We start from the raw sequence: 27,353 nt of genomic DNA on the forward strand, positions 1-27,353 counted from the left end.
TTGTTTTATAAAGATGTTGTGAATTCTTTGATTTAAATGTCCCAACACACCTCTCTCTCTATTTTCCTTCATTCCACAAATAATTTCTTCCTGATAATGCTATTCATTCTCATACATTTTAAGGGTTTTTTTGATAATCTGTTTATCAAACATCTATAATGAATCAGAACACACAAAAAATATGCCCCAGACATCAATGAATATCTCCTCCTTTTGGAGATGATAACATGATTTTATTTCTATTATTTAAGAAAACCATATATGTATCATATGCATGCAAAATACCAAATTAAATTCCTCCTGAGGCAATAAAAATAATAATACAATTCAGTGAACATTTATTTATTAAGTATCTACTATGTGCCAGGCATGGAGGATACAAAGAGAAAAAGGAATTTTTTCTGCTGTCAAGGAACTTAAATATAACTGAGAAAATAACAGGTATACAGACAAATGCCAAGTAATTTGAAGAAAGAGAAATGGTATGATTTTTTTTACATTTATATTTAATCAGAATTCCATGACTTTATTGGAATACCTCCTGAATCATTGTCCACTCTACTTTATATGACTCCCTTCTTAACCCCAATATGAAACATATAAGACACATGATTTGTATTCTCTGGCAGCATGTTCTATTGTGTGATACAGAAAGCAGTGACATGGTAGAATAACAAAATGTAAGCTTCTTGGGAGCAGAGACTATTCTATTTATTGTATTTGTACCCTTCCTGCGTAGTACACACTAAATGCCTGGCACATAGCAGACACTTATTAAGTTCCTGAGGGTTGATTAATTGAGTCAGATTTGGATTCTAGTACCATTTCTGCTACTATCTAATTATGTGATGTTGCACAAGTCATTGAGTCTTTTTGGACTTCACTTTCTCCATGCATCAAATGAAGGGTTGTCCTAGATTAAGTGTTCTTAACTTTAGGGAGTAAGTGTCAGGAGGTCTGTGAAATTGAATGTAGAAAAATTCACCTTTACTTCAATATAACCGATATCCTTTTAAATCCTATATATTTATTTTATACATTTTTGAACTTTTTTAGAGGAAGGCCATAGAAGTTATTAGACTGTCAAAGAGGTCCCTGACATTCACAAAAAGGGGGTTAAGAACTCTTGGGCTAAATGATCTCTCTTCCAGATTTCTAATTTAAGAATTCATTTTATGATATGCTGACTTAGCTTTTTGTCCTGCTATCCTCTTCCTTCTTACTACATTAAAAAATACTTGGTACTAATTGATCACATATCGAACACTCTACTGATTTCATTAAAGATTTCATTAAAGACATGATCCCTACCCTCAAGGAACTTACAATATAGTTGAGGACACAACTCTAATATAAAGAAAAAACAAGTGATGTGAGTTTACCATTAACTCCTACATTGTGTGGTACAAGTTAAGGAAATAGAAGTTCAGAGTTCAATAAGGATGGGAATAATCAGGAAAGGCTCTTTGGGGGAGGGAGACCTTGAAGAATGGGCAAGGTTTGCATATATATATATATATATAAAGGGTAGCAGAACTTCTCTGAAAAATGGCATAAAATTGGTGAACTGTCCTGTTTTGCAATTGATAGAATGGTTAATAACTTTGTGCATAGAAAAGGGTATGGCAACATCAGCAAAAAGATTGGGTTGGTCCAGTGGAAAGCACATACATTTTGGGATCAGGTTTTAGATTCAAGTCCTGTCTCCGTTTCTTACTTACCATATGACCTTGGGTATATTATTTAACCTCCCTATACCTCAGTTTCTTTGTCAAGTAAGAGGTACTAACTAGATAGCCTCAAAGGTCTTTTCAAGTTTTAGATCTATGGGAATGGCTGCACTTTCAATAGATTCTAGGTTTCCTAATAAATGCCTTCTTTTGCATTTAAGGAAATTCTAGTGCTATTAGCTTTTCATTCCCTGGAAAATAATCACCTACTGAGCCATAAATTCAATTGCAGCAATAAGGGCATTGGTCATCTTCACCCTCATCTTCTGTTAGACTGCAGAAAGTTGAAGATAGTTGACCTGATGACACATATTTATGAAGCATATGAAGGTTGATTGGGATGTCCTTTTTCCATTCTCTCAAAAAAGTTTCTAATATTTATTATACATTATTTCCTCTTATAGGCATATCTAGAAGGTAGTAGTAGATTAGACATTGCCTGGAAGACTTGGGTTTGAATCCCATCTCTAATTCCTCCTATCTAACCATGTAAATATTTGACAGCCCAAAGGTAACTTAATAGAAGCAGTAGTACTTAAGGGGTTATTGTGAAGCTTAAATCAGATAATGTATGCAAAACATTTTGCCAACTTTAGAGTCCTATATAAATCTCAGTTACTTATATTTTAAATCTTCAGTTTTTCTATATGGAATACTAGGATTTGTCTCTCATTAAAGGAATTTGTGACATCAAGGAGCAAATGGAAGAGTCTGGGAATTTTCCATTGCCCCAACAGGGCATTCTGCCTACCTGTAAGGACAGCCCTGAAGGTAAACTTAACCTGTTTTAGTTATTTTGGCATAACTGGATGGGGGCAGGAGGAGTAGAGAGAGAAAAGGATCAATAAGAACTAAATTATCTGTATTTTCTCTCTTCAGAAGCCAACTCCCACCTCCCCACTGTGGAGGCTGAGTTGGGGCTAATCTGGCTGCCACTATGGAGAGTCTGTTTTCTTCTTTTGTGATGTAGGTAGTATGGGGAGAGATTAGAAAACTTGTGGATGAGATTTATTATGTAAATATGAAAAAAATTAAGCAAAGCATAAGAGATTTGTGATTGTATTTATGTATAGTTTTTCCCCTGTTTATGGAAATGCTTGTTTTATTTGGCTTTGTGAAATTTGGGGGGAAAAAGAAAGTCTGTTTTCTGAATTGTTGGTATTTGAAGATCCTATGATCTGAGCATCATCAGTTTCTATCAGATGCATCCACTGAGATCATGAGCCCATCCAGTCCACCCATTCAAGCAGAGTGTGGGAAATCCTGCTGTTTCTGTTTTCTATATCCTCTCTCATCCTCTTGCCCATCCTTTCTCCTTTCTCTTCCTATCACCCATCTCTCTCTCTCTCTCTCTCTCTCTCTCTCTCTCTCTCTCTCTCTCTCTCTCTGTCTCTCTGTCTCTCTGTCTCTCTCTGTCTGTCTGTCTCTGTCTCTGTCTCTCTCTGCTCTGTCTCTGTCTCTCTCTCTCTATCTCTTTTTCTCTCTCTCTCTCTGCCAGAAAACTAGATATCTGAAACCTAGAGCCCATTAATGTGGACCCTTCTCTCTTCCAACAATAAAAATAATGACTGATGTTTATTCTGAACTTCACATATTATCTCAGTTAATACTTTCAAAATCCCAAGCAAATTGGTATTGTGACTATTACACCATTATCTCTATTTTTATAGATGAAGCAGCTGAGACTCAAAAATGTTAAGTGAGTCATCTGATGTCACACAGATAGTGAATAGCACAGGCAGAATCTGAACCCAGGACCTCCAATTCCAAAGCTAGTATACTTTCTGCTATATCACTCTACCTCCCTAATTCCATAAACATTTGGGGTATATGCTGTACAGTGCACCATGTTAGGCATCAAGGGAGGAAAAATGTCAAATAAGATATGGCTCCTATCCACAAGAGGTTTACATCCTTGTTATTGAATCCAGCATGTGCACAAATACCTATAAAACAAAATAAAACCAAAAAATTCTATTTATGTCAGGAACAACTAATAAAAAACTGAAAAGGGGATAAAGTTAGGTGCTTTACTAGATCACTGTTAGTAAAGAACAAGTTAAACAGTGTCACAAGGAGCCTGAACATGGACAATCCAATTAGTATACAGAAGCTTTCTTTGTTAGTAGTAGCTACAAATAATACCCTAGGAAGTGTCAACTAGCAGCCTGGGGCAGCTGCATGGCATATTTTAAAAGCCAGGTCATAAGTTCAGCATCACTGGTGACTGTCAACCCCTCTAAATTGTTTCTGTACATACCAAAGTAATTATAGTATCACTGGCATGCATTTCATGGAAGACAGGTTGAGATGGGGCTAAAGAATCAGCTTAATTTTACAAGTGGACCAGAAACTAGTTAATGAAGGATGAGAATAGGGAGGCCTTGAAGAAATGGAGGTGGCAATAAGTGACAAAGGGCAGATTCATGGGAAATAAGTGAGTAAGAAGGGTAGAAGGATAAAAGGATTTGGTCAAAGATAAGAATTCCAGAATTCAAAACCATGGAAGCATAGTCGATTTAAACTGATGGTATAGTCTAGGATTTGATCAAGCATGTGCTAGCTAAATTAGAGACTAAAGTCATTGGAACTAAGTCAGTAGAGGAATCATAAAGCCAGATGAATGAGAGGATTATCACTATAGATGTTGGAATCTTAAGGATAAGAGCAGGTGATGGAGTAGAGAAAAATCATGCAAGCCAGATATGGAATATCTTGAGGAAGTGGAACAGTCATAGCATCATAAAGTCTAGAATAGGAAGAGACCTTAGAGAATGGTTTCTATTCCTCTCATTTTACAGATGAGAAAATAGACTCCCAGAGAAAATAAAGTGACAATGGAGCCAAAATTTGAATCTATATTCTTTGACCCTAATTGCTTTTGCTTTCAAAAAAAAAAAAAGAGAGAGAGAGAGCTATCCTGTGCATCAATCCACCATTCTCATGATTCCCTATATCTGAACTCCCTTCCCTCTTCATCACTACTCCATATGTGTTCTCTCTCATTAGAATATAAACTCTTTGAGAGCAGGAATTATTTCACCTTTATATTTTAATTTATTGTACTTAGCATTAGAATCTGGCACATATCATACTACTTTTAGGGGTTTGGGTAGCTAGATATATGTAATCACAGAAATAAAAAAAACAACTCTCTCTCTCTTTCTCTCTCTCTCACCTCTCCCCTTGCTCTGTCTCCTTTCTTCTTCATGATGCTATTTACTTTGACTACTTTGATGTGTGAATGGATAAGATCTATGCACTAGGATCATGAGTATCAAAACACTCTACTTTTTACTTATTTTTACTTCTAGCTCTTTCTTACTCTGGTCCTCCTTGAAACTAACCTTCATTTTTCATCATTCCTTACCCTGTCTCTATAAAAGAGAAAAATAGACAACTTTTTCCCCTGCCCCCAAAAATGCATATTCCCTATCAAAAGATTGTGTAGGTTTTGTGCTTAACAAACAAACAAACAAACAACTATCTCTTGTTGTAAGCAATGCATATGGGTGGAGGATGGTATAAGTGGTGATATGTATATACATATAAGAGAGAATTGATTTTGACAGATGGTAACCCAACAATGGTTTGAACATGGGTGTGAGCTTGGTTACTATATATGCTTGTTAAGACAGACTTGTTTCCTCGTAGACACAAAGATAGACAGTTTTGTATAAATCATCGAATTTGTCTTGAAATGTGGCTGAGATACCAATGACTTGTGACCTCACCAGAAAAGGAGTCACAATAAGGTGGCTTATTGTTAAATTAAATATCCAGTACTGAAGTCATCTTTATTTTTCTACATGGGAAAGGAAAGGGAGGTTTTTGGTTATTATTATTGTGTTTTTTTTTTTCATTAAACAGAAAGTAATAGCAATGGGACAAAGTGGGATAGGGATCAGGAAACCCAATGGGTTCTATTACAAGCTAGATGAGCTTTGTGCTGTTAGATAGATCATTTAACATCTCTGAGGAAGATAGTATTGTGTAGTGTATAGAATGTTGCATTTGGCATTGGTAAGATTTTGTTGAACTCTTGCTAATAAGCCAGCATAAGTTATGTGACTCTCAGTAAGTCACATACATTTTTTTGTGCCTCAGTGTTCATCTAAAAAAATGGTGATATTGATAACTATTATCTGCTTCATGGTATTGTTGTGAGGTTTGAAGGAAATAATGTATTAAAGCACTTTACGCGTTTTAAGCACTCTATAAATGTCCTTTGTTATATTAGTGAGAATTTTGGATGAGTCAATCCTTTGCAACTCTGGCATATATATTTAGATTAAAGTTGATTTTAAAGTGATTTAAACTGTTACCTAACTCATGGAGTACTTGACTTGGAATCAGGGAGAATTGTATTCAAATCCACCTTTGAAACATACTAACAGTGTGAATCATAGGCAATTCTTTTAATTTCTCTGAACCATCAAGTAATGTTCTATGACTTCTCTACTGTTATACCACCTAAGTTATATTACGTAGTACATATATATTTGTATGCATATCAGTTTCTCCCAGGAGAATGTAAGTTCCTTCAAGGCAGGAACTATTTTGCTTTTGTTCTTGTATTCCCAGCACCTTGCAAATTCAACATGCTTAGTCATAGGAACATAGATTTTTAGCTAGAAAAGACCTTATCTAGCCCAATCCCCTTTTTTCATAGATGTGGAAACAGAAAGTAAATGACTTCTCCAGGGTCACACAGCTAATTAGTATTAGAGGTGAGATTTGAATTTAGTTCTTCTTAATCCCAAGTCAATTATTCTATACACTATACCAGGCTATTAATGTAAACAGACATTTATATATTATTTAACAAATCTGAGAAGTGTTTTACAGACTGGATTTGTTTTTGTTGTTGAGTGGTTTCAGTCATGTCAGACTCTTTGTGACCCCATTTTGGGTTTTCTTGGCAAAGATACTGTAGTGGTTTGCCATTTCCTTCTCCAGCTCATTTTACAAATGAGGAAACTGAGACAAAGGGGATTAAGTGACTTCCCCAGGGTCACTCAGCTAGTGTTCTGAGCACAGTGCATCACCTAGTTGCCACAGAGATTAATGGCATGTAGATTATACTTTACCAAATACCATTATACATCATCTCATTTGTGATTAGGTTAGGCAGTACAAATATTCTTATTCCATTTTTGCAGGTGAGATACTAGACCTGCAGTGACTTGCCCAAGGTCATACACATATAGCTAGTAAATGGAAGAACTAGGAATAAAACCCAAGTTCCCTGAATCCTAAAGCTGCTGTTCTTTACACTGCACTCCACAAACAAAAATAATGTGGGAGGGAGGGAGGTGATTCCTAGGTAGACTTGGTCTGCAAGAAGTCTACAATTCAAGTTGGATATAGGGGTTTACAAATACGCATTGCTGTAGAGTGAGGAAACAGAAATATAATACCCAGGTTCTTTTTCAACTTCATAGTTTTGCCAGCTTCTTTAAGCATGGTATTTTGGGTGGAAAGTTCTTCCATTTACTAGTTTCTTCCTTTATAGACATTCATTAACTACCTAGCTGATCTGGAGGTTGTGAAGAAAGGATGTGTTTTGTTCTAAAAAAGAAAATAAATTTGGATGCTAGAAGGATCTACGGTTTTGTGATCACGGAGGTTCTCCCTCCTCTCAGATCTCAACTTGGGCGTGCTAGCGTTGAAGATTAAAAAACAAACAAAGAAACAAAAACTTGAAGAGAACTCATCGAACATAGAGACCTTCTCAGCAGTTTACTGAGGAGGAAGCTGATACTGGAGAAGGTTAAGAAATTTCTCCAAATTCACCCAAGTAGTGTGATAATCCTAGGAATTTGCCTGAGACACCTTGAGGTTGGGGGACATGCTCAGGATCAGAAGCGGAATTTGAACCATCTTTCTGACAGCAAATTATTCATTATATCTTTTTTTCTTAATGCTAGTTGTCAATATCAGGGTTCTAAATGCACAAGGACAATTTACAAAAGCACAGTCCCCGCCCCCGTCGGACTCAGCTCTAGCCACGCCCCTCATTCATACTTCCAGTTTTGTCCTGCCTCCTATTCAGGTTCCTCTTTTCTCCTAGGTTTCTGTGCTCTGGTCAGCCAGTTCAGCCCTATACGCACTTCGCTCGGGTTCCTAACGACCCCGCCCCCAGGTTCTGGAACGCCCCGCCCCTGGGGAGGAGGAGGAAGCGGGCAAGGGGCGGGGCTCTGCGGGATGACGTGGCGACGTGCGCAGTGACGGCTGGCGCTCTTGTACCTCAGCCGAGCGGCGGAGGCAGGAGGACGCGGCCCGGATCCCGGACGAGCTCGGTGGACCGGCTAGCCAGCGGCTTGGGTTCGGACGCCTGTCCTGTCCTCTTCCTCTCCCGGCCGCCCCCAGGGTGTCTCCAAGGGGCCTTCCTCCCTTCCATACTCGCTTAATTTCCCCGGGTGAGTGCAGCGTCGAGCACAGAGCCGGGCCCGGAGCCCGGGGGCGGCTCCTCTGGCTGTAGCCGCTGTGTTTATGTTATTGTGCCGCCGCTGCCGCCGCGGGGACCCCCTTTGGAGGAAGAAGGTGTGGGGGAGGCGAGGGGTAGAGGCTGGCGCCCCCGCTCGGGGGGGGAAGGGGGCTCGCCCGGGGACTGGGGGAGGATGCCGGAGGATCTGGAGAACAATAGCGGGGTGAAGGGGGCCAGGAGGGGGAGGGGGCGGGGAGGAGGACCCGAGGGGGAGGGGACGGGGCTGGGGGCTCGGGAATGGGATAGATGAGTCGCTGTTGCCGCCCTACCATCAACGCCCCTTTCATCCCCGGGACCGCCGGAGCCTGAGAGCTAGGTGTGTATCTACCTTCCTCCCTCCTTCCCTACCTGCCCCCTCCCATCTCCCCCCTGCGGCGGGCGGCCCCTGACCGCTGGTGTGTGCCTTATGTGCTTTCCATACTTCCATATTGTATTTCCAGACGACTCGGGGTGGGGGAGAAGTTCTCCTAGACTTTGGGGGGAGGGGGGAGATCCGTGTAGTCCTTGAAGGCCGGGACCGGCTAAAGAGGCAGGCTGTGAGCACCTCGTAGATGCCGGGTATATAAAAGAGAATGGGACCTTTTTCCTTCCTCTACTATTTGTGGTGGCTGAGTTGATGCCCTAGGGCATCTTGTGTTCGTGAGAGTGTGTATTTTTGTTTGCTTTTTGCATTTTGTGGAGCTTTGTTTATGACAGCAATGTAATGGACAGATGCATCAGTTATATACAGATGCCTCAGTGCAAAAAAAAATGGTGAGGATTCCTCTGCTGGTGAATAGCAAAAGGAAATATCAGTTGGACAGTTTTGGCTTGTGGTGTTCTTATGAGACTTTAAAAATCTTAAGACAGGGACTACCTTTATCCTTTCTTTATATCCTGAGCGATTATAGTTAGTCCCTGGCACATAGTGGGCACTTAAATAAATATTTCTTGATCCACTTGACTGGATGAGGCACTGTTTGTGCTACAACTGGAGTTCTGGTAGATTAGTAACAGCATATTTTCTTTTGTTTTTGTCCTTGTATCCCATCAGGTATTTTCTGTGAATTTAATAACATTCATCACCATCATATTAATAACAATAAGCCCAATTCATAGTTGGGGATAGGTACTGGACTAGTGATTGCATTCATATAGAGAACTCCCAGGTAAGGAAATTCCCTCTGAGTACAGGTTGGCACCTTCTCTGCAATTGACTGTTTTCGATCCTTGGATTACTGAGATTTTGACTTGCCCAGGGTCAGAGGGCAGTATATGTCAGAGAAGAGACTTGAACCAGTATTCCAAGGCCAGCTCTATCAATTATGCTACATAAGGTAAAGTTAAAAACAAAAACCTTTGCACTAAGTGCAATTAATTTTATTCTGAGCTCACTGTAGTATCTTTTGTTCATGTGGTTCCTTGGTAGATTCAGTAGCCATTCCACACTATGTAGGAGCTAGAAGTTGAAGATAAAATGAAGTAGTTTAATTTGGTATATGAATGATGCTTTGAATATAAGTCACATCCCTGATTTATTCTTAAATAAAGTGATAGAATAACTTAATGTTTAAGATCCTCAGCTCCCTCATTTGCAAAATGAAAGGGTTGAACTAGATTCTCCCTATGATTCCTTTTACCATTAGTATTCTATGATTTCATGATAGATGCTTTTGTTCTTTTTTTTTAATTTGAAAGTTTAAATGTTCTAGTATATAAAAAAATTAAATGTTTAAATATGAACTAAAAATTCAGTTTTTAAAATTGCTATACATTTTTATAAGTCATGGTATAGTTGCCAACAACTTGAAATGACGAAGTGACCTTATGCCTGTTGCCTATCACAAGGGAAGGTGAATCTTTAATAACTTTGCTGGCATTGCTATTACTTCAGTAAATAGACCATCATTAGAAGAATTTTATCATCCTGAAATAAAAAATGTTTGAGCATAGTAAATAGTTGTCTGAATACTTGTTTTATAAAAGGTACACATTTAAATTAGTAAGTCTAAAGTCATTAAGGCACCAATGTATACTTACAATTTGCTTTGCTATAAAAATTAGAGGGAGCATATGCTACTGAAACTGCAAAAAGGGGGGCAACTGGGTAGCTCAGTGGATTGAGAGCCAGGATTAGAGATGGGAGGTCCTAGGTTCAAATGTAGCCTCAGACACTTCCTAGCTGTGGGATCCTGGAGCAAGTCACTTAACTCCCATCATATAGCAAATCACTTAATCCCCATTGCCTAGCCCTTACCACTCTTCTGCCTTGGAACCAATACACAGTATTAATTTCAAGATGGAAGGTAAGGTTTAAAAAAAGGGGGGGGGGGACTGCAAGTAGTTAAATTTTATATCTTTGCTTCTCTGTATCATTTTTCATTTTATAATTCTCTTCTTCCTCCTCTCATTTACATTCACCCTTGTAATAAAAAAAAAAGTGAACACAATTGATGGATGATAAAGTCTGTGTATACAAAATTAGGTACCCACAGTTACCCACCCTGCATTCCACTTTCCTTCTGAAAAGAAAGTTGTATGCTTTATTTTTTTTCTCCAGAGCCAAGATTTGTCATTATATCAGTTGAGTTCAGCTACCTTTTAGTGTTTTTCTTGACATTATTGTAATCATTATGAATGTTGTACACTTGGTTTGTTTTTCCCATACCTGTATCACTTCATACAAATCTTCCTGTGTTTCTCTGAATATTCATATTCATGTTTCTTGTGATACAGTAATATTATATATTATATTAATATGCTGTAGTACATTTAGACATTCTTATGTTGGTGAGCACCTACTTAAAAAAAATTAATTCTTTACAACACTGGAGGTGCTACTTTGATCTTTCTGTCTTTGACCCTTTTGGAACATATATGCCTGGTTGTAGACTTCCTAGGTCATAGACTATGAAGAGCTTAGTGACTTTTCTTACATAATTCAAAATCTCCTCATAGCATGTTTGAGTCAATTCAGAGCTCCAACAACAGGATGTTCATTTAACAGAATTTGATATCCCTATTTGCCAAGTGGATACAAAGACAAAAAACAGACAAATTTCTGTTCTCAAGGAATTAATATTCTATTGGGGAAACAACATGGACCAAAATAATCAACATAAAACTTAGAACAAGTCATTTCTGGAGGTTGGGCATTAACATAGGGCAGGATTAATAGAGCCCACTGTTCAGAATATGCCACTAGACAACTTTCTAAGGTAGGTAAGGTTTCTGTGAAGTAAAGAAGAAAATCATTCAAAGCAAGAGATCAGCCTATCCAAGGCACAGAGATGTTAGGTGTACTGAGTGTGAGAAACAGCAAGTGTGGAAGAGAATCACGTTTAGTAGGGCTGTGTAGGTACACTGGAGCCTGGTTGTGAAAGGCTTTGAAAGCTGAATGGAAAAATTATTATTTTATTCTAGAGACAGGAAGAAGTTGTTGGAGCTTGCAGAGCAGGGGAATGACATGGATGTGTACTTTAGGAATATCCCTTTGGCAACTATATGAAAGCTGTTGGATTGAAGAGACTAGATCAGGAAGACCAATTAGGCTTTTGCAGAAGTCTAGGCTAGAAATTATGAGGATCTGAACTAAGCATGTCCTTGTGTGAGTTGAGAGGAGTTAGATATGAGAGATACTGTGGAGGCAGAATCAATGAGACTTGGTAGCTCATTGGAGTTGAGGGAAAAAGAAAAGTGGAGAATGATTAAGTTTGAGGGCCAGTAGAAGGATAGTGGTGCCTTTAACAGAAATTTGGGAGTCAGTAAGAGGATGGACATGTGGAAGTATACATTAGGTAGTCAGTAATGTGGGACTGGAGTTCAGGAGCAAAACTGGGCATGTGCATGCATATACACAGAGACTCCCAGATACGTGTGTGTATTTTCCTGTTTTTCTGAATAGGGTTGATAGTTGAGCCTTTGGAAGTTACTGAGACCACCTTTAAAGAGCATAGAAGAGAAGAGAGCCCAGTGGGATTATGGGACATAAATGATGATCAAGCAAAAGACACAGAGAGAATTGAACAGTTAGGATGGCTGGGCGAGAACAGGTTCTAGAAAATCTAGGGAGGAGATATCAAGGAGAGTGGTTAATAGTGTTAAACATTGCAAAGACCTCTAAGAGATCATTGGTAGCCTTGGGAAGAACATTTTCAGGTGAATGAAGATAGAAGCCAGATTGAGAAGTGAGGATAGAAGCAATGAAATAGTTTTTTCTAGGTATTTGCCTGTGAAAGGGTGGTGAAATGTAGAAGAGACCTCTAATAACTTAAAGTATTGATAAGATTAAGTGAAGCCACATTTTAAGAATGGGGTAGATCTAGGAGATGCTTGTAAGTAGTAGGAAAGGAGCCATTGGATGAAAGATTTTAAAATTGAGAGGGGTCAATCAAAGGGACAAGCTATGGGGAAGAGAATGTAAGGAATTATTAATTAGTGTACCTGTCTTCCCCACAGACCCTCTGACATTCTAATTGGATGGATATGAGGTGAAATCTCAGTTATTATATGTTGTACTTCTTGTTATTATGTCTTCAGTTATTTTCCCCTATGAACTTGATTACCTAATCTATAGTATCTTGCACTAGATGAGGTGGTATGATACAGTAGATAGAATCTTGCAAGAGGAATCAGGACACTCAAATTGTGGTACTATTTCTTCCTTTAGCTAATTTTATGATGTTGAAGTAATCACTTTTTCTGAACCTGTTTCCTTATCAGTGAAATGAGAGGTTGGACTAGATTTGGTATCTCAAACCATTGTCCCCACCCCCAGAATATTGTAGAGCCCTTTGTTCATACTTGAAAAAAGAAATAGATTTAGATAGCAGCAGGAGTTACTGCTGTAAATTTAATATTTCACTTAACACTACTTTGATGTGGAAGATTCTCATTCTCTCTCTCTCATTCACTCTATTTCTCATTCTCTCTCTTTTCCTTCCTCCCCCCTCCCTCCTCTCTCCCTCTTCTTCTCTCTTCTTGATTCTTTTTTATCCACTTACTTTTGTTTCCCAGAAGTCTTTGCTTATTTGTATGTGAATCCTTTGCCACACTTGCCATATGGACCCAAATTTACTCTTTTGCCATCTGTACCCTCCATTTCATTTCATGTCTCATCCATAAATATGCTGTGTATTTCTGAATCTTTTACCCCTCATCATTATCCTCTGTTCTATAAAACATTTGAAATAAATAATTGTATTGGAATGAGCAGAATATGTTAAGTGCTTTCTTGTTTAGACCTTACATCTCTGGGGCAGTGGTTTTTGTTAGTTTTTAAACATCTATACAATACATATGTAGTGTTCCTTAAATACAGAAGAATTTTTGAAGTGTGCTGTCTTGTAGTTATCTGATAAAAAGTGGTAATGAATAAAGATTAGGAAACAATACACTGCAAAAGATGGAGTATTAATTCTGAGACACTGAGCTCTTACTGCCTTTTAAAATTTTACATTTGATGGTGGACCTTTGGAGGGAGGGGTCAGGGAGAGGAGGGAGTTTGAATCTCCTTGTTAAGCCTAGGTTGGAAGTGCAATGACTACTTAGCCCTGATCCCAATAACTAATAAGCACAGTTTTTCTACCCCAGGTGGATATCAGTTTGCCCCTCGTTAGACAGTCTGGTGGCCCTCCACTTCCAAGGGCTCGCCATATTGTGCTGAACTCCCTTGCCTTATGTCTTAGAATCTATACTAAGTATTAGTTCCAAGGCATAAGAGCAGTAAGGCCTAGGCAATTGGGGCTAAATGTCTTGTCCAGGGACACACAGCCAGGAAGTATCTGAGATAGGCCAGATTTGAGACTGCCCCTCTATTGAGTTTTAATGGTAAAGTTCATCTAGCATTAATAAGTATAGGGTTTTTTGTACTTGGAATGGTGTTTTTTGTTTGTTTTTCTTTTTAGGTTAGAATTTGAGTCAGCAGATATTTATTGGTGTCTTTCTATGTAATGCTTTAAATTTTATAAACTGTTTTCCTCATGATAAGTTTGTGAGGGAGGTCTTACAAATAGTTTTTATTCTTCTTTTACAGATGAGAAATTTGATTCAGAGAAATTGTAGTTTGCCTATGTTCACATAGCTAGTTAACATCCTAGCCAGGACTTGATACTCTTAACACACTGAAATAGGTCTTTTGACTCCAAGTTGAATACATTTTCCACTATAATGATGGAAAATGAACCTGTGATTTCACTGTTAGAGGGAACTTCCTAGCAAGGAAAATTTCTCCATTAACTCACAGTACTGTCTGCCCTTAGTTGCTTAAAGCAATAGAGTCCAACAGGTCATGCATGGTAGGTCATGGCCCACGACAGTTTATAATGAAACTAGGAAATGTGTAACAAAATATAGTAGAACATAGAAAAATTAATGTGTGGGTTTCTAAGTCAATATGTGTCCTACAAGGACCCTTAAGTAAGGTTTAATGGCTCTTATTCTTATTTGATTTAATATCACTGGCCTAGAGCACCAAGAGGTTGAGGAACTTGCACAAGGTCACTATTCTCAGAGCAGGACTTGGAACCATGCCATTTCTTGTTTGGAGGATAGTTCCTGTCTTCAATGCTGTTTTTCTTCAGTTCTTCTATATGAATATATATATATATATATATGCATATATATATATATACACACACACATATATATATATATAAATATATTAAAAAGATGTGGGGGAGACATTCTGACAGCAGGAAGCTTGCTTTTAGATACTGCTTTTCAAAATATCCTTTGATCTTCTTTACATTGTAGAGAAAAATCTTAAGGGAAAGAAAGTTAGTGTAAGAGTGAATCACACTAAAATTAATTACATTGGAATTTAATATTCTGTCTAATGCCGTTGTGAGAATAACCTCCTGAGGCTTCTACATAATCAATAAAAAAAACTTGAAACATTTTGTTTTTAAATGAATCAGAATCCAAGCCAGTCACAGCATATTCAAATTGTAATTTTGAATTTGAATTTGAATTTGGAATATCAAGTATGTTGCATTAATCTGTTTTGTTAGCTACAGTTTTTATATTTGAATCACATAGGTTGTTGAAGTGAGATGCTATAATCATATGTGACCATAAGGTTGCTAGACTTGTAGTCTTTTCTACTGTAAAACTATTGGTATGGATAATTTTTATAAAGAAAATACTAGATAAAGGGAAAAAAACCATGACACTACATTATTAGATAAATAATTTTTGTCTCTTTCAGTGAGATGTTGTTTGAGTAATTTAGCTTCCCCAAAACAGGCAAATTCCTATAAAAATTAAGTGGCTTTTAAAGCCAAGAACTTAGACATTGCACAGGTAAGCTGTAATTATTAAATTTAGCCATTCTAGCATTTCAGAATGGATATTAAAAATTGTTCTAGTATTGAAAGAAAGACTAGTATAAAGGAAAGAGCCCTGGAATTGAGAGTCAGCTGTGGGGCTTGGTTTCTATACTTATGCCATATAATTATCTGACTTTGGGTAAAGCCCCTGGGTTTCTGGTATCTTGATCTGTAAAAAGAAGGATTTGAATTAGATAATTTTTAAGATATCTTTAAACTTTAGTTTTAAATGTTACCTTCAACTGGACTAAGAAAGAAATCCTTTAACATTTCAACTGGAGTTGGTTCATGAAGTTAAAAAAGGGTTGATTAACAGAAGAAACAAAAGCAGATCCCATTTCCACTTGGTAAGTTCACCATTTTTTTCCACCCCATCCCCCAATTCTGCTCTTAATGTGAATTCATCTGGTTGACTTTGAGAATTTTGATGTATGGGATGTACATCATAAAAGCTGTACTTTAAAAATAGATTTTGTTTAAAATAAAACAGCAAATAACTCAGTGAATCATAGAATCAGTATGCTTACAGAAAAATAAAAACAGCACTCAAATATATTAATTAGTAAATTTATTTTGTTAATGAACTATTTTATATTAAAGCATAACTTTTATATAAAGCATGACCATTATTTATATGGTCGACTTCAGATATACCAATTACAGAAGATAAGCCAATAATAATAATAGATAATAATTCAGAAACCAACCAGGCACAGAATATTCATATTGTATTTAAGATTTTGAATAACTAGGAAAGAATGAAAGCACCAGAATTAAGAATGAGGGATAGCTTCCTGTAGAAGGTGGGGATTTTAATTAGAACTTTTAGGAAGCTGGGAAGTTAGTAGTTGGAGTGAAAGAGGGAGAGCATTCCAGGCAAGGGGAGCAGCTAGAGAAGATGTCCAGAGGCAGAAATAGAATGTTTGGTTAGGAAGTGAATTGGATAGAATATTGGTCCTGGAGTCAGAAGGACCTGAATTAAAATCTGACTGTAGATACTAGCTGTGTGACCTTGGGCAAGTCACTTAACCCTTTTTGCCTCCCTTTCCTCATCTGTAAAAGAGATGAGCTAGAAGAGAAAATGGTAAACCACTTTAGTGTCTGCCAGAAAGAATCCAAATGGAGTCAGGAATAAGGGGACACAACTGGAATGACTGAACAAATTCTTAGAACAACCAGGAGGCCAGTGTAACTTGATTAAAGAGTACATATTTGGCAGTAAAATGTAAGAAATCTGTAAAGATAGAAGGGGGTTAGATAAAGTTATGAAGAGCTTTAAGTGCCAAACAGGGAATGTTGCATTTGCTTTTGGAGATAAGAAGCCACAACAATTTATTGAATAAGAGATGACATGATTGGACTTATATTTTAGGGAGATTGGTTTATTGGCTGAATGGAGAATAGACTAGAGGGGGGAGAGACTTGAGGCAGGCAGAACCATGCCCCCTCCCCCAAACCCCCTAAGCAGGCTATTTCATTAATCAAGGCATGAGGTGACATGATTCTGTCAATAGAATGATGGCAAGAAGAAATATTCAACGCATATTTGAGAGAGGGTGCAAAGATAAAACCAACAAGCCTTGGCAACAGCTTAGATATAGGAGGTAAGAGAAAAGTAAGAGGTAAGAAAAATCCAGGATGGCTTCAAGGTTATGAACCTGAGGAATTGGGAGGAGGATGTTGTCCCTTCAGTAAAAGGGAAAGTGGGGGTGGGGAGGGTTTAGGACAGAAAAAGAGTTTGTTTTGGATATGTTAATTTTAAAATGTCTACTGGACATGCAGTTCAAGATTTCTGAAAGGCATTTGAAGTTGTGAAGATGGAAATTGGCAGAGAGACTGGGACAGGAAAGGTTTTTTTGAGAATCATCAGCATAGAAATGATAAGTAAATCCATGGGAGTTGACATCACCAAGTAAAGCAGTTTAAAGAAAGAAGTGAAGGGGACCCCAGACAGATTCCTGACAGACACCTACAGTTAGAGGAAGAAATTCAGTAAGAGAATTCAGAAAAAGAAACAGGAGCTGTCAAATAGGGAGGAGAAAAACCAAGAGAGAGTTGTGTCCAAAACACCTAGAGAAAAGAGTATTAAGGAGGAAAAATTGGTCAACAATATCAAAGACTACAGAAAGGTCAAGAAGAATGAGGATTGAGAAAAGGCCATTTGATTTGTCACCTAAGAGATCATTAGCGATTTTAGAGAGAGCAGTTTAGATGGAATGATGTGGTTGGGAGCCAGATTGTAAGGGGTTAAGAGAGTGAGAGAAGAGAAAGTGAAGGCACATAATATAGATATACTTTTTTTTAAAGAGTTGATTTACAAAGGACAGAAGAGATGTAGGGCAATAGTAATGATGGAAGGATCAAATGAGGGTTTTTTTTTAGGATAGGAGAGAGGTGAGCACATTTGTAGGCAGTAGGAAATGAGCCAGTAGAAATGGAGAGATTGAAAATAAATGAAAGGGGGTAGCTAGTTGGCTCAGTGGATTGAGAGCCAAGCCTAGATACTAGTGGTTCTAGGTTCAAATCTGGTCCCAGACACTTCTTAGCTGTGTTTTCCTGGACAAGTCACTTAATCCCATTGCCTAGCCCTTACCACCATGGAACCAATACAATGTTGATTCTAAGGTAGAAGGAAAGAGTTTTAAAGAGGAGGAAAGAGCAATAATAAGTGGAACAGTATAAATACAGTAGGGGCAGTCAAATGACATGGGATGGGATAACTTGAACAAGTAGAGGGGTTAGCTTTGGTAGAGTAAGGTTGAAACAGGGTTGAAGTAGGAAAAAGTGAGAAGAGGCAACTGAGTGATAGGAGGTGAGGAAGAGGATAGGAGAGAGTTGATGGTGAATGATCTCAGTTTTTTCTGTAAAATATGAGCCAGTGTTCTCAACTGAGAGAATAAAGGTGGGTGGGGAAACCATGGGAGGTTTGAAGAGGGATAAGAAGGTTTGAAAGAGCCACTGGGGAGTGGGATAATGAGTTAATAAGGGAGTTAATATAACATAAATATGTAGTAGAACCAATCAAGAGTGATTACATGATTTTTCTCCACTTTTTTTCAGCAGCACATGTATAGGTATAAAAGTGAGGAATGGTTGGGGTGACCCAAAGCTGAGGTTTGACTAAATGTAATATGATTTGGGATGTTATATGATAAGGGAGAAAAGAGGATAGTGTAGAGATGAATTGGTTCACCAAGGAGTCAAGATAGAAAGAAGAGGAGAGTGTGGCTAGTGTAGGGGAGATGACCTTGAAGAAAATCAAGAGGTCGGAAGATTAGAGGTCATGTGGTAAATGAAGAGGAAAAGACAGAGGTAAAAAACCAATATGGATGGATAAGGGAATTTTAAAATTCTTGAATCTAGGGGTGGTACATTTGTGGGTGATGGCAAGATCAAATGTATAACCAGCTTTATATATGACTGAGGCTGCGGAGGAGTAGTCATGGGAGGTGAATAAGGGAGTAAATGGTTAGGGTATCTGAGAGAGAACCAAAATTATGTTTAAGTCCTCTAGTATGGTAAGATTTCGAGAGGAGAGAAAAATTATAAGCATCGTATGGAACTCTTGAGGAAGGAAGGGGAATCACTTAGACCAGAGGTGAACCTTTTAGAGACTACATGCTATTCCTCCCTCCCTCTCCCCAAATCTCACACAAGGAAGGGAGAAAGCACTTCCATTGGGCTGTTGGGCGGAAGAATGGGTGAAGTGAAAAGAGGGAGAAGGGAGCAGCTCCACTCAGGTCCCTCTGCCTTTCTAGTAACAAACTTGCGGGGGTGGGGGGACACTACCCATAGAGAGTGCTCTGTGTGCTATAGGTTCACCATCACAGACCTAGGGGCTGTAGACAAGCAACTATCAAGATTTTGATTAAGTGGTAGATATCAATAGCATACACATCAAAGGAAGAGAGGTTACTTAGTGAAGGAGAAAGGGAAAGAATATGGTAGTAGCATTAGGGATCAAGGGGTATTCCAACTCCTCCAAGTTTGTTGTCTTGGAATAGACATTCCAGAGGACACAGAGGAAAGGATGAGAAAAGTTAAGAGGATACTTAGGATTGGGAGGGTTGAAAGGGATGGGAATGAAGAATCAGGTGGTGGGGAGTGGAGAGTTTGAATAATGATTAATAGGAATTCAGTAACTGGGATGTGAAGAGTATGACCCAGGTGCGAGAATGCTCTTCAATGAATGGAGGGAATCTCTCCTCTCCCCTCAAAGGATAGGTATGGCAAGTCTGACATGGGAAGTCTGAAGCCAAGGGGAGGGTTGCCTTTCTTTGCACTAGAGGTTCATCATATCCCAGTTGGGAAATTAGTCTGGCAACTGGAGGTGGAAGATGTCTTGTGTTGGCACAGATGGAATTAGTTGCTTTGGGACAGATAGAAGATGCCCAGCCTGACCCCAAGCAGCATTTTCTCAGGGAATATGCTGTACTGAGAAGAGGATGAAAGGCTTAGGGTGCTAGCAGTCCCACTGAGGTCTTCTCACTTGAGGCAGCAGCAGGAAGTGGAAGATTCCCTGCAAAAATAGAAGACTTCCCAGCCTTGCCCCAGGAGCTCTTCCTCAGTGGTGTTATACAGAGAAAGATTATGAGCCACTTACTGAATTTCTTGAAAAAATAGGGAGATGAAACCATAATCTGGAACTTCTTCCACTGTTGAGAGTGAGAAAGAGTGTGTGTGTATTAATGTGTACACCTTGATTTATGCATTGTTAGTGTATTATACAAAACAGTGTTTTTCATAGAGTAGGTGCTTAAATTTGAGTTGAATTTTTTGGCACTTGTATCTCCAGAGGTGTCAGTTGGCAGAAGGGGAGTGAAAGTCTCTTCTTCCCACCACTTCATCACCCAGTAATTGAGCTGATACAACTGTAAAGGGAAAGGGGTAAATCACCTAAATCCTACTATTTCTTAATCCCTAAACCTCATCTGGATCAGTAGCATGAAGGGTGGAAAAGGAAGCTAGACCATAACTCCTTTTTCCCACTGTTGATTTCTACATGTGTCTCTGACAGTGATTATGAGGGGGAAAGGAATGGTAATATTCTAGGCAAACTTCCTCCAAGAGATTTCTGTCCATGTTCTTCTGTCATCTTTATTGATATTTTCTTAACACATTCTCCTCTCCCCACTCTTCTCCTCCCCCTGCCCTCCCCCCCCTGGAAAAAAGAAGAAAAACCCTTGTATCATCAGCATCTTCCTAGGGAATGCTGGGGTTGGGGTTGGGGAGGGGCTAAAGGAAATTAAGTCTATCACTCCATCCCGCCATGTCCCCAGTCAGCTGGAATCCTTGCTACAGTGTTGGAAGCCATTACCAGTGACTTGTAAATAGAACTCCATGCATCTGCTGCCAGTTCTGTAACAAAGAGAACTGTACTCTTGATGTTACAAGGTTCTACTGAATACATTTCCCTATAAGAGACCATTGCTTTAATTTAGTGGTTAGATTCTATGGTAATAATTCATTTACTCTGTGAATTACAAAGACTTTGAATGTATTATGCTGAATGTTATTCAATTATACAATATATAATATTATTTCTGTGTATTCAATGTTTTCAAAAGTTAATTTTTAGAACTTTTTATATAAATATAATTATGATAATAGCATTTATATAGCATTTTATTATTTGCAAGATGCTTTACAAATATCTCATTTCATCACAACATCCCTGGGAAGTAGATGCTATTATTACCTCCATTTTACAACTAAAGAAACTGAGGTAGGATAGCAAAGATTATAAAACTTGCCCGGTTGGTTTAGGATTGATTCAGAATTTGAATGCAGGTCTTTCTGACTCCAGGGTCCAGTGTTCTAACCAACAACTGATCAATCTAGCTGGTGTTATTCAGTCAATTCAGAACTGTTTGACTCTTCATGAACCCATTTGAAGTTTTCTTGGCAAAGATATTGGAGTGATTTGGTATTTCCTTCTACAGCTACTTTTACAGAAAACAGGTAGAGTTACGTGACTTACCCAGGGTCACACAACTAAACCCAAGTCTTACTGACTCCACAACCAACTCTATCCACTAAACCACCAGCTGCCTTTGGAGATCAGAAATAAGGACTTGGTGAGCAAGTAGTACTTATTTCCTAATGTGCATACAATCTCTCTCTCTCTCACACACACACACAGACCCCCAGCCACCATTGTATAAAAATTTTGCAGAGAAACATATGAGACTGGTAGTTTGCTATTTGGGGCACTTTTTCTTTTTGTAAGAAAGATAGTTAAAAGTATAATTTGTGATTTTTCCAGATGATTTCTCCTCAAGATACTTTAAACACCAATTTCTGAGTGCTTCCAAACTTGTAACAAATGTCTTAACTTTTCATTTTGAAAATCAAATTAATATTTTATTGACTGAGAATAAGGAAATGTAGACATCTTAAATATATAGACTAACAGAATCAGAATTGCAAATTAATCAAAGTCAAAAGGCTATTCATTCAAAATACAAGTAAAAAGACAAGCCTGAGAAATTACAAGGGCCTCTCATTGGAATAAGCAGTAATGAAATCTGCAAGACTCCTTGAGTCTATCAGAATTCCTTCACAAAGTACCAAAGTAAAGATTAGTTGTACAAAATACGAGGTCAGTCCGGGACAAACATTAGTATTTTAATCTTAGAGTTTAGTGGTTTCTTAATTAAGCCATTCTGGCATAGAGTCTGAGGGTTGCATTCCACATTTAATCATTATGGCTGATATTACTTGGAGAAGCTTAAACTTTCACTGCTTAAAGAGTGCCAGAAATTAGGTGAGAAGTTAAAAAACAGTAAAAGTTGAGGGTTTTAAAAATGTAACAATACCCTTGATTCATTTAGAGATAGTAATAGAGCCTTAATTACATCACTGAGAAATAGTTGATTTATTAACAGAATTCCATGACTTCTGGATGATGTTATATCATTAGAAAGAGACTTAGAAAATAGCAAACTGTTTTGCTCTAATTTATGTATTACTCAGAACTTTGCTTTAATCTAAGCACTATTAAATTACAGTTTAGAATTACAGAAGTTAGATCTAGAAAAAACCTGTCATCATTTAGTCCAAATTCACCATTTTACAAAGGAGGAAATGGAGTTTGAGGTCAGTGATGTCACCTTCAAGAGTCATGTAGATAGTGAGTGGCCAAGAGTGATACAGACCCACAGCTCTAGACTTACCATTTTTGACTAAATTGTACATTTCAAATCTCTGAGTAATAACTTCAGACAAAAAATTTCATGTGAACAACATATAAAACTGAAATAAAATTGTTCATATACATGTTGAGCTTAGAGGATAAATGGTAAGAGAAAAGCAAAGTTATGATATCTATTCAAATGATACAAGTTTATCTTTTCTCCCTTCAAGGATTATGCAAGGAAATTTGGAAAAAGTTTTAGCATCAAAAGAAATAATTATCCCTAAATTGTAGTGAACCTTTTCATTTTCTTAATTCAGCAAGCTTATTTATTTAACTCAGTTTTATCTTCTTAAAGATATGAGCAAAGGTGTGGAATTGGGAATATGTAGAATGTGGGGCAGGTGACAGATTAATCTTGCAGGACTGGAGACATCCTATAGGGCAGCTTAGAGAGTAGTGAAAGAAGTTGGGAAAATAAATTGGAGTAAGATTATCGGTAGATACTTGAAGGAGTTTGGACTTTAGCCTGGAGCCAGCATGAAATTATGAGAATTGATAGATTTCTGAGTGGTGGAGTAATGGGATGAAAGCAGTGTTTAAAGGAAGATTAACTTGGTATGCAAGATGAATTGGAAGAGGGAGAAATGGGTAGTCAGAGATCAGTATAGAGACGATTATAATAAATTGGGTATGGAGGGCCTACATTAGGATGATGAGAGTCTTGTACATTTTAAGTCCAAATTATTTAGCTTAGCATTCAAAACCCTTTATCTTCCAACTAAAATGTATTTTTCCTAGCATTATTACCAGTTAACCCCCTTTCACATACCCATCGTTCCAACAAAAATATAGACTACTCACTGTTCTACAAACTTTTTCTCTTTTCCACCTGGATACTCAAGACTCATTTTATGTCTGAAATGCCGTTCCTTTAATTTCTGCCTGTTGGAATTTTGCCTATCCTTTCAGGTTTAGCTCTAGTGCGGTTTTGAGTGAACCATTATAGATTTTTCTTCGTACTTCAAATTTTTCTCCCTTATCTAACTGTAACCCTAAACCTTTCCCAGGTTTCTCTCAAACAATCCCCTTAACTTATGGCATGAGGTAATGTTCCTTTTCATTCATATAATATTCCTTTATTGATGGTTATACCCTCAGTTTGCCACTGCAAATGAGCTGCTCTAAATATTTTTGCACAAATAAGAGATTTTCCCTTTTATCTTGTATCAGGACACACACAGTAGTAAGTTTGGGGGCTTAATTCCAAATTTATTTTATGGAGAATTAGGTCGATTTACTTTTTCTTCCAAAGAGCAGAGATAAGTACATTTTTATTTAATGTTTAAATGCATCTTGTGTGCAGAGGACTAGTTAAACATTGGAGGCATAAAAATCTAGAGAAATTGTGAGGTCCTTGCTCTAAAAGGACAGAGGTGAAGGACAAGACATATTTATAAAGAAATACGATACAAGAAAAACACAAGTCTAACTTTCTCCTTCTCTGTCTCTCTGTCTCTCTTAATATATATACTCAGTAAACTTCAGGGTTTCCTTATTGCCTTTAGGATCAAATATAAAATCCTCTTGACTTTCAAAGCCCTTCTTAAACAGACTCCTCTACTTTTCCAGGCTTCTAACATCTTACTTTTCTCCTTACATTCTTCTATCTGGTGACATTGTCCTCCTTGCTATTCCTTTCTCAGGACACTCCATCTTTTGAATCCAAGCATTTTCACTGGCCCCCTCCAACCTCCAAATTCTCTCCCTCCTCATTTCTGCTTCTTAGCTTTCCTGTTTTTATTTCTAGTTTTAGCTAAAGTCTCACCTTCTACAAAAAGCCTTTCCCAATTCTCTTTCATCTTGGTGCTTGCCTTCTGAAATCACTCATGACAAGATCCTGTAGGAATCTTGTTTGTATATAGTTTTTTTGCATCTCAGATGCTTTAGCATAGTGTCTGGCAAGTTTTAAGCACATATTAAATGCTAGCTGTCTGTGCTGAGGGCAGTGGAAAGATGTTAGAAATATTTTTAATTGCTACCACCTGAATTAGGGATATCAACAGATAGAGAGGAGGAGATTGTATTGAGGTGAAGTGCCCTATTCAAATGTACCAAGGAAGAAGACAGCATATAAAATTGGAAATAGTTAAGTAGTCTAGCTTGCCTGAAATGTAAAATTCTATTTGTGTGAGGAAATATTGTGAAATAAATTTGGAAAGATAGATTGGAACTAGGTTGTGGAGGTTCATAAATTTGTGATTCAACCTGTATCTGTAATCTTCCTCATTTCTTGGCCTGTCTCTGTGTTCAGATGAACTTGCATTTGTTTGTAGAATATATCTGCTTGCTTCTCCCATTAGTAGAATGGATGCTTCTTGAGGGAAAAAAAACTATTATTTTTATCTGTATTCCCAGTCTCTTAACAGTGTTTTGCACAAAGAAGCATAACTGTGTATAGAATTGAATCTCTAATGGGTTTTCCAATTTTAAGTGCTCTGTTCAAGTGTGGAAAGGGTAGGAAAAAAATGAGTTGATGACTTAAGGAAGTTGTGTATACTTTTTTTCAGAGTAATTTATTCTTCCTCAAAGATCTCATTTTATAGTTTCTCAGAGTAGAGACACAAAGTGGTGTGAAGAGTTAGTCTATAGTATTAAAGCACACTAGAAGAAATCTTAAGGGGAATTCTCAGGGTTTGTACTGTGTTTAAGCTATGCCTCAAAGTATGTAAAAATCTGAATTGGAGTAATTTTCCTTCCTGTATTTTGGGAATAATTGTCAACTCCCTCCTACAAAGATTCATGCTACTAATAATGTAGTCATAAACACTTTTAAAAATACTCCTTCATCTACTTGTCCCTCCTCTTGTCATGATTTATATTAATCACTTTACCTAAAGAAACTTTGATCTTATTAGAAACTCCAAACTTGTGATGTTTTCATTTTCTACAGTGTATAGACTAAATCTGCTTTTCAGGTACCAACCCTATTAAGTATGAAGAAGCTCATTATGAATAGGCTAGTCATTTGGTGATAATTTTAGTGGGCCATGGCTATAGCAATCTGTGAAACAAAGGAAAGTACAAATTGAATTCTAGTCTTGTGAGACTTTTCTGCATTGACAGTGACCGAATGGCAGAAAAATTAGGAAACTAGGTGGTAAAGTGGGTGGAGCCCTGGACCTGGAGTCAGGAAAAAATAAGTTCAAATCCAGCCTCAAGTACTAGCTGTTGTGACAGAGACTGGCACTAGAGAAAAAGTGCCAGACTGAAGAGTATGTGAAATTGATAATTTTGACATGGGAGGGACCCTAGGAGTGGATTCCGAAGGAGGAGAAAACTGGCTTGGAGAACAGTGAGCCTCTCTCTGTCTCGAGAAAGTCTTGAGACTTTCTCCTGAAGGTTACCCATTTTTCCTGCTGGTGACTGGAAATCTTTCCCCCCAACACTTCCCAATTGAAGGGACTTTTTGAAGAGAAACCTGAGCAGACTTTACCTCAGCTCCTGTTGCCCAGGGGTGAGTCAACTTGACTTTCTCTCAGGGGGCTCAAGCTGCCAAGGCCTGAGTTCCCCCTAAACTCGAGGAGGGAGGAAAAGGGTTTAGATAGGGACCCCCTTTTCCCACTTTCCTTTTCTCATTCTTCCTTGCCCCTTATTCTTTTTGTATTACCTGAATGAGTTGACATTTAAAGTTATCTGTTCCCCAAGCAGAGTGTGAGTGAACTGGAGCCCTTTCTCCAGTAATTGAGGGAGGACAAGAGGGATAAGATCGAATTGGGGAGAGCAGCTTTAGCTAAGGAGGGAAGGCAGAAGGGGGGAAAATCTTCAAACCCCCTCTCTTCTCTCTGAGCCAACCCTTACATCTGCTGTCTCCCCTGTACCCTACTTTGAGGAGGGGGTTCTCCTCTCTTTCCCCCTCTCCATACTTCGGGTTATAAACTTCCCTTGGGTACAAAACTTCCCTCTTTTATCTTTTTTTAAGACACTGTGACTTTTTTTTTTAAACCCTTACCTTCAGTCTTGGAGTTGATCAATACTATGTATTGACTCCAAGGCAGAAGAGTGGTGAGGGCTAGGCAATGGGGGTCAAGTGATTTGCCCAGGGTCACACAGCTGGGAAGTGTCTGAGGCCACATTTGAACCTAGGACCTCCTGTCCCTAGGCCTAGCTTTCAATCCACTGAGCTACCCAGCTGACCCCCACTGTGTGACTTTGGATAAGTCATTTAACCATAATTTTCCTCAGGTGTAAAATGGGGATAAATAACAATATCTACCTCACATGTTTTAAGGATCAAATGAGATAATTTTTGTGCAAAAGCACTTATACCTGGCACAAAGTAGGTGCTATATAAATGCTCATTTACTTCCTTTCCTCCCTTACCATCCCTCTTTCTGTCCCCAGCAAGTATTGAATATCACAGTTTTTAGACCATCTAGAAACAATTGATTCTTTAAATGTGAAATCCTAGTCTAGTAACCAAATTAACATGCTGCTGGAAGAGTTGAATCATAGCAATCTCAACATTCTTGTTATAAATGAAAAAAGGTAAAAGGAAGGAAGATGTAACTAAATAGAAGTATGATTCAGGTAATCCTTGAAGAGGGGAGAGAAATCATATTTGTACCTGGTTTATAGAATGGAACCAAATTTTAACTTCATACTCATCTAACTCAGTGTCTTACATGATG

The 27,353-nt window shown here is 38.1% G+C and overlaps 1 protein-coding gene across 4 annotated transcripts in view; it reads left to right on the forward strand.

The window, feature by feature from the left end:
- Positions 1-7,915: 7,915 nt before the first annotated feature.
- The window catches only part of MAPK8 (mitogen-activated protein kinase 8), a 104,124-nt gene continuing 84,686 nt past the window's right edge, over positions 7,916-27,353 (forward strand). For 2 of the 4 annotated variants that reach the window (XM_056800676.1, XM_056800673.1), the window contains exon 1: positions 7,916-8,152. The gene's annotated coding sequence lies outside the window, so the exon portion shown is untranslated. The remainder of the gene's footprint in view (positions 8,153-27,353) is intronic. The other 2 variants (XM_056800675.1, XM_056800670.1) reach the window with 2 other exon arrangements.

This window comes from Monodelphis domestica, chromosome 1 (assembly GCF_027887165.1).
Source record: "Monodelphis domestica isolate mMonDom1 chromosome 1, mMonDom1.pri, whole genome shotgun sequence".
In the NCBI taxonomy this organism is placed as follows: domain Eukaryota; kingdom Metazoa; phylum Chordata; class Mammalia; order Didelphimorphia; family Didelphidae; genus Monodelphis; species Monodelphis domestica.